The sequence below is a fragment of the Bufo gargarizans genome, chromosome 1, assembly GCF_014858855.1.
Source record: "Bufo gargarizans isolate SCDJY-AF-19 chromosome 1, ASM1485885v1, whole genome shotgun sequence".
In the NCBI taxonomy this organism is placed as follows: domain Eukaryota; kingdom Metazoa; phylum Chordata; class Amphibia; order Anura; family Bufonidae; genus Bufo; species Bufo gargarizans.
Window position 1 is genome coordinate 43,441,535 of NC_058080.1, and position 12,528 is coordinate 43,454,062.

Genomic DNA, 12,528 nt, shown 5'->3' on the forward strand with positions numbered 1-12,528 from the left:
CTGTAAGGCTCCATTCAGATGTCCGTATGTGTCTTGCGGATCTGCGGATCCGCGGATCCGTTAAACACATACGTACGTCTGAATAGAGTCTTACAGGGGGGTGAGCAATGACAGGGGGGTGATCAAGGAGTCTATATGGGGTGATCAGGGGTTAATTAGGGGTCAATAAGTGACAGGGGGGTGTAGTGTAGTGGTGTTTGGTGCTACTTACAGAGCTGCCTGTGTCCTCTGGTGGTCGATCCAAGCAAAAGGGACCACCAGAGGACCAGGTAGCAGGTATATTAGACGCTGTTATCAAAACAGCGTCTAATATACCTTTTTGGGGTTAAAAAAAATTGCATCTGCAGCCTGCCAGCGAATGATGGCCGCTGGCAGGCTGTAGATCCACTCATTTACCTGTGTGCACGCGTTCACAGGAAATCTCGCGTCTAGCGAGATGACGCACCGGTGCATCAAGGAGGAACAGATCGACCGCCGCCAGGACGCAATCCTGCATTATGCGGTCCGGAGGTGGTTAATGATAGGTATGAAAATATTTCTAATAAAAGTTAATTAATGATAGGTTAAACAATAATTATTAAAAAAAAGGTATATTCTTCCTCATCTATATCTCTTTACGGGTTTTTATTATTAACTAGCTGAAGGACACGGCTTCACTCAGGTATATTTATTCTATTCCATTTAATGTTTGTGTGTGTCGTTAAAAGATATCAACACTATCCATTATAACAGTGACATCTACAGCACCCCGCCCCCAAACCAGTGACCTCCACAGCCCTCCACCCCTTCACATTGACCCCCCCATAGTGCCCCATCACCTAAAATTGGACCTGCACAGCAGCCCACCCCCTTAATTTTGACCTTTACAGCAGCCTTCTACTTTAACAGTGACTTTCACAGCATACCATCCTCTTGACAGTGACCTCCACAGAGGCTCGCCCCCTTAACAGTGGCCTTTCCTGGATCAGGGGTGTGTCCTTTTGAGGACCTTTTGTTCACTCTAAGAAAGCAGCTGTGTGCTGTCTGAGTGTGAGCTGCAGGGAGAAAGTCACCCTCACTCACTTCCACCCCAGCAGCTGACAGAAGTTGATTTTTACCCTTTATTTTTTCAATCCCCATCGGCTCAGGAGTGTGAGGGGGCGTGGTCTAACCAGGTCATGGGCGTGGCTTAGTGGGGCCTAGGGGTGGGGTTTTAAGTCTTTTGAGGATGGACACATTGTAGCTGGGGGCGTGTCTGGGGGCATGACTGGGCTCCTTCCTACAAGAGTGACGCCCCTCTGGGCACCTTACTGGCTCATTTGCATACCAAATAAACTAGATTTTCAGAAGATAAAAACTGCTGGAACAAAGGCACATCTTGAAATAAGGTTTAAAGCTCTTCAGTGAATATAAATGTGGAGACTGGAGGACCTGCAAGCTTCTATTGGCTGATAAGGGTCATGTGACCAAGCCTCTATTGGCTAATGCATTCTTTGAGAATATCTCAGGAACAGTACGTCCTAGAGAGCTGAGACCTGGTCTAAAACCTTCCCGGACACCTGATGTACCTGTGTGCCAAATTTCATAATTGTAAATGTGGACATACATACACTCATACACTTAGCTTTATATATTAGATCAAAATTTCTAAAACTTTCAAGACTACTTTATATTCTAATTATTCACTATTTCAAAATACTGTACCTGCTTGTTGTCAGGGAATGAGAACACTTGTCTACATTCATGTTGTACAAACTATGTACATATTGTAGCTCTCAGCTGAGAAGTGGGTCCATTTATATTCAGTCTAGTTGCAATGTGCCCCCCCCCCCCAGTGCCGATTATGTACCAGGTTTATAGAAATGCCGAGTGGTGTGGTGCAGCCTTAACAGTCTCTGTGTGTCACGGTGCATCTACCTGTATACCGTTGGTTCCCAGGGCTTTGCTCCGAAGCAATAAAGAAGATGAGTAATGGTGGAGGTGGAGAATAAGTCAAGTCCAGACTCTTATAAAGTTCAACAGCTTTACTTGCATCAACTTGTATCTAGACAATATTCTGGCTCTCTCATGGTTCCAGCAGGCTTTGACATAAACTGGAAGGCGAACTCTCTGCTCCGCTCTCCATGGTGCTAAACTGTGCTCTATTCTGGCAGCTGGACTTTTTTATCTAACCTTTCATTCATCTCGGTAAGGTGCCCAGGGGGTTGCTCATGTCTTCAAGATGCCGCCCGCCGCCGCCGTTCGTGCCCAGCTCCTCCTTTGCTGTCATCAGCGATGTGCCCAGCTCCTCCTTTGCTGTCATCAGCGATGTGCCCAGCTCCTCCTTTGCGGTCATCAGCGCCGCCTGAGAATACTTTGCAACGCATCCGGCTCTCCCTCACTCCCCCCTCCTTCTTCTCTAAGATCCCGCGCGTGCGCACAGGCCTGATGACAGCAAAGGAGGAGCTGGGCACATCGCTGATGACAGCAAAGGAGGAGCTGGGCACATCGCTGATGACAGCAAAGGAGGAGCTAGGCACGAACGGCGGCGACGGGCGGCATCTTGAAGACATGAGCAACCCCCTGGGCACCTTACCGAGATGAATGACAGGTTAGATAAAACGTTTTTTACACTAAATGAGCCTACAGATTTAGCTTATAAGACCACATTAGGAATCACAAGGGCTCCATGCACATAACCATATTTTTGAATGTGGGGGTCAAAAACTGGTGACAGAATCCCTTTAAATAAATCCTTTAAAGTGCTTCTATCCCTTCATTATTTAATATATAGTTCTTGAGTCTATAGTCACTCCCTTCTATATTTAACCCTGTGCAATAGCCACTTCCTCAGAACTTGTAATCCTTCTTTATCATTTTAGTAAATGTTTTATTTCAGCTCATATTCCATGAAATGCTAATTCCGATAAACAATTATTGTATGCGCCTGTTTTTACTATTCATATTGAAATAACTTGGCATACACAAGCACTGAGCAATAAATGTTGCAAAATGCCTGAGACAGACAGTGAGGCCATCCTGCTGCCATTTACAACTGATAGATTGAGTGTTACCAGCTAATGGTAAAGTATAACAATTTACAAATACAAATTTACAATACATATTGTAAGGGATCACTCTTTCTCAAGGGGTCGCAGTCACAGACTTATTTGCAGACAACAGGATTTAATGTACAAACTGGTGCTTTATTTTGGCACTTCAGCACCCGAATAAACATAAAGATCAAAATAAACACCTGCCCGTCTAGGCACTTCCTAATACACAGCATTTTTCCCTGACACCTCTAAGCACAGCTTATAGACAGGGTCTCAGGCTCCAAGCCTTAGCAGGTTCACTCACCAAACACAAGTCCAATACAGGGAAGAGATCCGGCAACACGTAGCCTTGTGGCCCCTCAGCCCTTCTGGCTGAGACCACCCAGTGGCTCACTAGGCCTGTGTTTCCAAGTTTTCTCTTCCCAGACTGACACACAGAGGGTTGGTTTTATGCCTCCTTGATTACAGCAGAGCTCACTTGCGATGACCTCAGGCTAGTGGAAAACCTGCCGGAGGTCTGGGCTTTTCCCCACATCATACCATGCCCTCTGGAAGATGTGGTCAGTGTCAAATTTTTTCCTTTATTCTGCCACACCCAGGCCAGCAGAGCTCGGTTTGTCACAAACACCTACTTTCTAACTAGTAGATAATACCTAAAGGCCTCCGGTGCCTATCTAATGGCCAGACACTATCTTTCTACTCTTTCACGAGCGACGATGTTGCACTCTAGCACTTTTTGATCTCTCTCTCTTTGTCTCTCTATGTCCTCAAAAGATTGCATCTTTCTTTTTTCTTTACCAACGACAGGCTCTACCTTTAATTTATCCATAACGACAGTTCTTTCAGCATCTCTACTTTCAGATTTGCTAATTCTAGAACGATCAGAAGTTCCATTTCCATGTTCTTCCTTCTCTTCAGCAGTGGTTTTCTCAGATTTGGCGGTAGTTTCAGAGTCCTCTGCCTCTTCAGTGGCTTTTTCCACTTCGGCCGACTCTCCTTCAGCCTCTTCTTTTGGCTCTACAGCATCTGAGGATTCATCCCACTCCAACTCATTGGCCTTAGCTTCTTCAGCCTTTGTCTCTTTGGAGTCTCCATTCTCTTTGGTAGCCTTCTCATCTCATCCTTCTCAGACATTGCATCATATATCTGCACTCTTAATTCCTCCTTTCCTTTCTTATTGAGGTTAGAGGCACTGGGGATATTGGGGTCCTTATCAGACTCTTTATCTTCCTCTTCTGGCATTCCTTCCAGAGGGTCACCCAGGACATTGTTCTCCCTTCTTGCAAGCTCCAGGAGAGCCATCCCACAGTAGTAGACAGCATCTGCATATTGGTCATCCACCTCACTGTACTTCACCACCAGAAGGCTGCTGACTTCCTGGTAGGCACTGATGGTGACGGAGATGTCTTTCATGACCAGGTCCCAGGTACTCACTGCCATGAGTCTCCTGGCCTGCGCATCAGCCCTTTCAAATTGTTCAGCAGAAACTTCTTCCATCTTCTGTTTCGGCCGGCACCACAGGGCCACTATCTTAAGACCCATTCTCAACAAGTCCTAGCTAGGACTTCTTGGCCTCTTCTACCTGGTGCTTCAACTGTTCCATACGAACATTATTATTTTTCTCTGCCTGGTCTTTATACTGTTCAGCACTGTGTCTTTCATTTTCCAGTTGCATTAGCACAACCTTCAGCTTTTTCTCTGAGCAAAGGACTTGTTTATTTGCTACCTGTCTTTCTTTTGTTTTAGTATCAAGCTGTTCCTCCAGTGTGCGAACCTTGCTTCCAAGGCCGTGATGGATGCTTTGAACTTTGGTTTCAATAGAGTCTTCCAATTTGCATTTTTTTTAACTCCTTGTTTTGTCACTTCAATTGCTGACTGGCATTAGTATTCTTCTGAGCATTAGCTACGTTCTGCCTTCAGATCAGCATTCATCTGGTCAATCTGGAGAGTAGCTTTTCTTAGTCTGTCGTTGGTTAGTTCAGTATTACGCTGTTGGGCTTGCCTTTTGGCCCGCTCTGCCGCAGCAAGCTCCTCCTGCATATGGATCATCTCCACCTCCAGATTTTTAAGTTTCTTTTCATTTTCTTTAGACTAACTTAACATATCATCCCTGGATGCTCTAGTGTCTTCCAACTCTCTCTGGTAATCCTTCATTTGCGCCTGCACTTTACGCAGTTGCTTGATGACTTCTTCTCTATTTTGATTTGCAGAGTTAATTTGTCCCCATAACTCTTTTAGATCCATCTTGAGCTTCTTTCTAGATGCTACAGCCAATGAACTTTGCTTATTTTCATCTTCAAGCTCTGCTTCCAGTGTGCAGCTGTTTGTTAAGCCTTTCTAATTCAGTCTTTACTTTAAGGGCCTCTGCTGGAGAGCGTGCCAAGAAGGGAGCTTTGGTCTCACTTTGACGAGCCTCTGCTTCAGCATGGGCATGTTTTTTCTGCATGCTCCTTCAGGATGGTCAGACCAGCCAGGAAGTCTTCCACTGCCTGGGTATAGTTCTCAGACACTATACTGACTTCTTCCCGCTTAATCAGGTTCATGTCCTGAACCTGTTCAGGCTCTCTTTCATTTGCCTGGTTCGCGTTGCATGTTACAACATCTTCATCAACACTGCAGCTAGGCTCACTACCCATAAAACACTGTGGAGACTGCTTATCTGCACCTGGTATGTGTGGTACACCCTCTAACACTGTCACACTTTCCTGCACATTTATTACAGTGGGTTCCCTCAGCTGTGTGCTACTAACATTAACAATCAGCATTGTCAAATTATATACATTTTTATCAGCAGGGGGAGCTTCTTCCTCGATAACAGCCTGCAAAGGAACAAGGGTGTCATCATCATCATCATCACAATTATATATTTCACATAACTTCACATTTTCATTAGGCCTTTTCTCAGTAACCACATCTGCTTCAGATTTTACAACAGTTCTGTCAACCTGAGGTTTCACTATCCGGCCTCCTCTTACACGGGTTAGTATAGAATCCCTGAGTTTAGCCATCCCAAAGTTACCTCTTGTATCTGACAATTCACTTTGCACCTTATCTGCCCCATTGTTTTCAATGGTCATCTCCTTCACACCTTCATTTAAAGAGATAGGCCCAAGTTCTGCAGAAGTTTTGTCACTTGCTGCAGAAGTGTCTCAATTTTCCACAACCCCCAGAACAAGGGGAAATCACGGCCCAACACTACACCATGCATGAGCGTATTTGCAACTCCAAGTACATAAGTCCCAGTTCCCACTGGAGTCTCACACTTAGTGAGAGCCACAGGATAGTCCTTGCTATCCCCATGAATGTCCAGCACACTTTACATTTTGTCTAGGACATAGTCCCCATCTACCAAGCTTGAATGTACCAGGTTCACCTGGCTCTGTGTCTTAACACCTACCGACTTGGCAGATAGCAACTTCTGCCGGCTCACACCACAGTTCAGGGCTTCTGAGGTAAAAGGGCAATGGGCAGCAATGTGTCCCCATTCACGGCACCTCCAGCACTGGAGCATCCCCGGTCTCCTCGGTGGGAAGACCTAGCCGGGACCAGACTGCCCATGGGACTCAGTCTTTAGTCCATGCCCAACTTCTAGAGCCCTGCTCACTTTGTCTGCTACACAAGCAATTACAGGAACGCTCTTACCCACTGATATCACAGGCTCTACACTCGGAGATGAGGGTGCTCCAGGTAAATTTTCCCTGAGGTCATCATCCTTCTCCTGGATCTTAGAAACCTCCAGCCCTTGGTTCCTGGTGTCACTATCACATGCAGACTCCTCAGAGTTCTGGTTGCTATGGGAAACGCCATGGCCTTTAATCCCGTCTTTTTCCAGACTGCGAGTCACACACTTTGAAGACTGTTCCTCTGATTCTCCAGCCACATCACTGACACCCTGGACCTTCACAAAGTGTACCCTCAGCGTCGAAGACCCCCTGCACAACTGCAGTTGTGCCTCCACAGCTTCCCGCTCTGTATCAAACCACATTAGTTCACTTTGTGTGTAACCAATCAGTGTGGCTATCTCTTCCTGCTGTTTTATCCACCACAACCGCCTGACATATTCATTTATAAGACCTATGATAACAGACAGTCCTGTAGCAACTAGTGACCACCAGAAAAAAAAAAAAAAATTCTCCACAGATTAGTCTCTTTACTGGGACTTCTGGCCCTATAAATCACTGCAAGATTTCCTTGCAACACAGCACAAATGTCCAGAATAGCATGAGCAGCAGCTTCAACGGACAAACAGGCTTCCGGACGTTTAACTCCAACACAATTGCAAATCAGCATTCAGCAGCACCTGCCCCCTGGCAACACTTTGCCTTTTTTTTACTGTCCGTTTTTTACTGTCCGTTGCCCCTAGCAACAATGTTGTGCCCTTTTAGCATGGACACTGGGAAGCTCCCACTATCAAACCTACCTTCCCAGTCCAAATAAAATCCAGCCCTTGTACTCCAGCAAAAGAAATAGCTCCAGCAACTATGTTTTCTGAAGCCAGCACCATCCTCCTGAATTTTACTTATCTCACCCAGTTGAGGAACCTGGGTGAGATTTACACCCCTTCCAGGACTTACACTGTACACATCGCCACAATATTCATACACTGCTTAAAAAAAATGAAGGGGACACTTAAAGGAAATGTGTAATCATAAAATAACCTATTGTTTAAATCATGTTTTAGGTTTTCACATATTTATTTTATAATTTTAGGTGATGTTATTTTTAATTGTCCATGTCAATTTCTATATTTAGATAAAATGTTTGGTGACACATTTCCTTTAAGCTTCACAGTATAACCCCAAGTTGCTTAAACAGATTTTCCCATCTGGGATAGAGCTGAGCGAATTTCTTTAAATTCATTTTGTCTGCAATTGGCAAATTTTTCATAATTTCTTTTTGGAAGTAAAGCTAATTTGAATATCTTTCCCAGAAACCTAAAGGTATGCAAGTCTATCTGATGCCAGCAGATGTAAGATATGCTAATTTGCATATATGTGTCTCAGAAATGCAGCATTGGTTGGACTATAATACAACTTTTACAGGTAGTCTCCCATATAAGAAAGAGCACCCCCAAGGTCAATTAGCTAATCTGTCTGAGAAATCTCTTGAGCCACTCAGTTCTCTTGTTCTTTTGGAAGCAAAACTGGCTTGCATATTTAAAACTAATCCACTTCAGTTATTGTGAGCCAAAACCAGTAGTGGAGCCTACTCAGAGATAATGGAAAGGTTTGCACCTGCTCTGTGTTTTTGACCCACAACATATTATGGCTCAGTATAACTGATGGAAATAGCGGAAGTGAGATATAAGGATATTCAGCACTCTTGTCGTTTTGGAAGAAGAACTGGCTTGTGTGTCTCATTCAGAAAAGTGTTATGTGTTGGTCTATCTCTGTGAGTCACCTGAAATCACAAGATATTTGGGTTTGTACGTATTCTGAATTGGTAGAATCAAATTGCTCATCTGGGATATTGATGGCATATCACTAGAATACGTCATCAATCTCAGGTAGGTGCAGGTCCTATGCCTCGGACCCGCTCCTAAATCCAGAATGGAACCCTCAATTTGAAGGGAGAACAGCTGTGCATGTGTGGTCAGCATCTTTTCACTGCTATGGGAGTTCTGAAAATAGCTAATCGCCAGCTGTGCTATTTCCGGCTGTTCTATATCTGTGTATGGAGAGCTCGCCAGTAGGGATGAGCGAACTCGAACTGTATAGTTCGGGTTCGTACCGAATTTTGGGGTGTCCGTGACACGGACCCGAACCCGGACATTTTCGTAAAAGTCCGGGTTCGGGTTCGGTGTTCGTCGCTTTCTTCGCGCTTTTGTGACGCTTTCTTGGCGCTTTTTGAAAGGCTGCAAAGCAGCCAATCAACAAGCGTCATACTACTTGCCCCAAGAGGCCATCACAGCCATGCCTACTATTGGCATGGCTGTGATTGGCCAGAGCACCATGTGACCCAGCCTCTATTTAAGCTGGAGTCACATAGCGCCGCCCGTCACTCTGCTCTGATTAGCGTAGGGAGAGGTTGCGGCTGCGACAGTAGGGCGAGATTAGGCAGATTAACTCCTCCAAAGGACTTGATTAACTGATCGATCTGCAGCTGTGGATCATTGAGCTGCTGATCCTCAATTGCTCACTGTTTTTAGGCTGCACAGACCGTTTGTCAGTCTCATTTTTCTGGGGTGATCGGCGGCCATTTTGTGTCTTGTGGTGCGCCAGCACAAGCTGCGACCAAGTGCATTTAACCCTCAATGGTGTGGTTGTTTTTTGGCTAAAGCCTACATCAGGGTGAAGCTGTGACACCAAGTGCATTTAACCAGCAATAGTCTGTTCATTTTTTGGCCATATCCCAGTCTAATTCTGTCACTAAATCCATACCGGTCACCCAGCGCCTAAATACTAGGCCTCAAATTTATATCCAGCTAAATCTGTCCCTAGTGCTGTAGCTGGGCGAGTTATTTAGTGTCCGTTCAAGCACATTTCTTGTTCTGGGTTGAAATACAATTCCCAATTTAGCAATTTCATAATTTAGTGGTTCCTGCTATATCAGAGCTATTTGAAATCTATCCCAAAAAGGGTATATAATATTGAAGGTGCACATAGGGTCATTCAGAGTAACTTCACACACACCCGCTACTGTGTATTTCCAAGTCTAATTCTGTCACTAAATCCATACCGGTGACCCAGCGCCTAAATACTAGGCCTCAAATTTAATTCCCTCTAAATCTCTCGTTACCCACCGCTGTACTGTTGTTGCTGGGCAAGATATTTAGTGTCCGTCAAAGCACATTTTTTGTTCTGGGTTGAAGTACAATTCCCAATTTAGCAATTTCATAATTTAGTGGTTTCTGCTATATCAGAGCTATTTGAAATCTATCCCAAAAAGGGTATATAATATTGAAGGTGCACATAGGGTCATTCAGAATAACTTCACACACACCCGCTACTGTGTATTTCCAAGTCTAATTCTGTCACTAAACCCATACCTGTCACCCAGCGCCTAAATACTAGGCCTCAAATTTAAATCCCTCTAAATCTCTCGTTACCGTTGTCCTGTTGTAGCTGGGAAAGTTATTTAGTGCCCGTCAAAGCACATTTTTTGTTCTGGGTTGAAGTACAATTCCCAATTTAGCAATTTCATAATTTAGTGGTTCCTGCTATATCAGAGCTATTTGAAATCTATCCCAAAAAGGGTATATAATATTGAAGGTGCACATAGGGTCATTCAGAATAACTTCACACACACCCGCTACTGTGTATTTCCAAGTCTAATTCTGTCACTAAATCCATACCGGTGACCCAGCGCCTAAATACTAGGCCTCAAATTTAATTCCCTCTAAATCTCTCGTTACCCACCGGTGTACTGTTGTTGCTGGGCAAGATATTTAGTGTCCGTCAAAGCACATTTTTTGTTCTGGGTTGAAGTACAATTCCCAATTTAGCAATTTCATAATTTAGTGGTTTCTGCTATATCAGAGCTATTTGAAATCTATCCCAAAAAGGGTATATAATATTGAAGGTGCACATAGGGTCATTCAGAATAACTTCACACACACCCGCTACTGTGTATTTCCAAGTCTAATTCTGTCACTAAACCCATACCTGTCACCCAGCGCCTAAATACTAGGCCTCAAATTTAAATCCCTCTAAATCTCTCGTTACCGTTGTCCTGTTGTAGCTGGGAAAGTTATTTAGTGCCCGTCAAAGCACATTTTTTGTTCTGGGTTGAAGTACAATTCCCAATTTAGCAATTTCATAATTTAGTGGTTCCTGCTATATCAGAGCTATTTGAAATCTATCCCAAAAAGGGTATATAATATTGAAGGTGCACATAGGGTCATTCAGAATAACTTCACACACACCCGCTACTGTGTATTTCCAAGTCTAATTCTGTCACTAAATCCATACCGGTGACCCAGCGCCTAAATACTAGGCCTCAAATTTAATTCCCTCTAAATCTCTCGTTACCCACCGCTGTACTGTTGTTGCTGGGCAAGATATTTAGTGTCCGTCAAAGCACATTTTTTGTTCTGGGTTGAAGTACAATTCCCAATTTAGCAATTTCATAATTTAGTGGTTTCTGCTATATCAGAGCTATTTGAAATCTATCCCTAAAAGGGTATATAATATTGAAGGTGCACATAGGGTCATTCAGAATAACTTCACACACACCCGCTACTGTGTATTTCCAAGTCTAATTCTGTCACTAAACCCATACCTGTCACCCAGCGCCTAAATACTAGGCCTCAAATTTATATCCAGCTAAATCTGTCCCTAGTGCTGTAGCTGGGCGAGTTATTTAGTGTCCGTTCAAGCACATTTCTTGTTCTGGGTTGAAATACAATTCCCAATTTAGCAATTTCATAATTTAGTGGTTCCTGCTATATCAGAGCTCTTTGAAATCTATCCCAAAAAGGGTATATAATATTGAAGGTGCACATAGGGTCATTCAGAGTAACTTCACACACACCCGCTACTGTGTATTTCCAAGTCTAATTCTGTCACTAAATCCATACCGGTGACCCAGCGCCTAAATACTAGGCCTCAAATTTAATTCCCTCTAAATCTCTCGTTACCCACCGCTGTACTGTTGTTGCTGGGCAAGATATTTAGTGTCCGTCAAAGCACATTTTTTGTTCTGGGTTGAAGTACAATTCCCAATTTAGCAATTTCATAATTTAGTGGTTTCTGCTATATCAGAGCTATTTGAAATCTATCCCAAAAAGGGTATATAATATTGAAGGTGCACATAGGGTCATTCAGAATAACTTCACACACACCCGCTACTGTGTATTTCCAAGTCTAATTCTGTCACTAAACCCATACCTGTCACCCAGCGCCTAAATACTAGGCCTCAAATTTAAATCCCTCTAAATCTCTCGTTACCGTTGTCCTGTTGTAGCTGGGAAAGTTATTTAGTGCCCGTCAAAGCACATTTTTTGTTCTGGGTTGAAGTACAATTCCCAATTTAGCAATTTCATAATTTAGTGGTTCCTGCTATATCAGAGCTATTTGAAATCTATCCCAAAAAGGGTATATAATATTGAAGGTGCACATAGGGTCATTCAGAATAACTTCACACACACCCGCTACTGTGTATTTCCAAGTCTAATTCTGTCACTAAATCCATACCGGTGACCCAGCGCCTAAATACTAGGCCTCAAATTTAATTCCCTCTAAATCTCTCGTTACCCACCGGTGTACTGTTGTTGCTGGGCAAGATATTTAGTGTCCGTCAAAGCACATTTTTTGTTCTGGGTTGAAGTACAATTCCCAATTTAGCAATTTCATAATTTAGTGGTTTCTGCTATATCAGAGCTATTTGAAATCTATCCCTAAAAGGGTATATAATATTGAAGGTGCACATAGGGTCATTCAGAATAACTTCACACACACCGCTACTGTGCATTTCCAAGTCTAATTCTGTCACTAAATCCATACCGGTGACCCAGCGCCTAAATACTAGGCCTCAAATTTAATTCCCTCTAAATCTCTCGTTACCACCGCTGTAC

The 12,528-nt window shown here is 43.7% G+C and overlaps 1 pseudogene; it reads right to left on the minus strand.

The window, feature by feature from the left end:
* Positions 1-4,572: 4,572 nt before the first annotated feature.
* On the minus strand, positions 4,573-6,999 carry LOC122924443 (annotated as a pseudogene).
* Between the last annotated feature and the right edge of the window lie 5,529 nt (positions 7,000-12,528).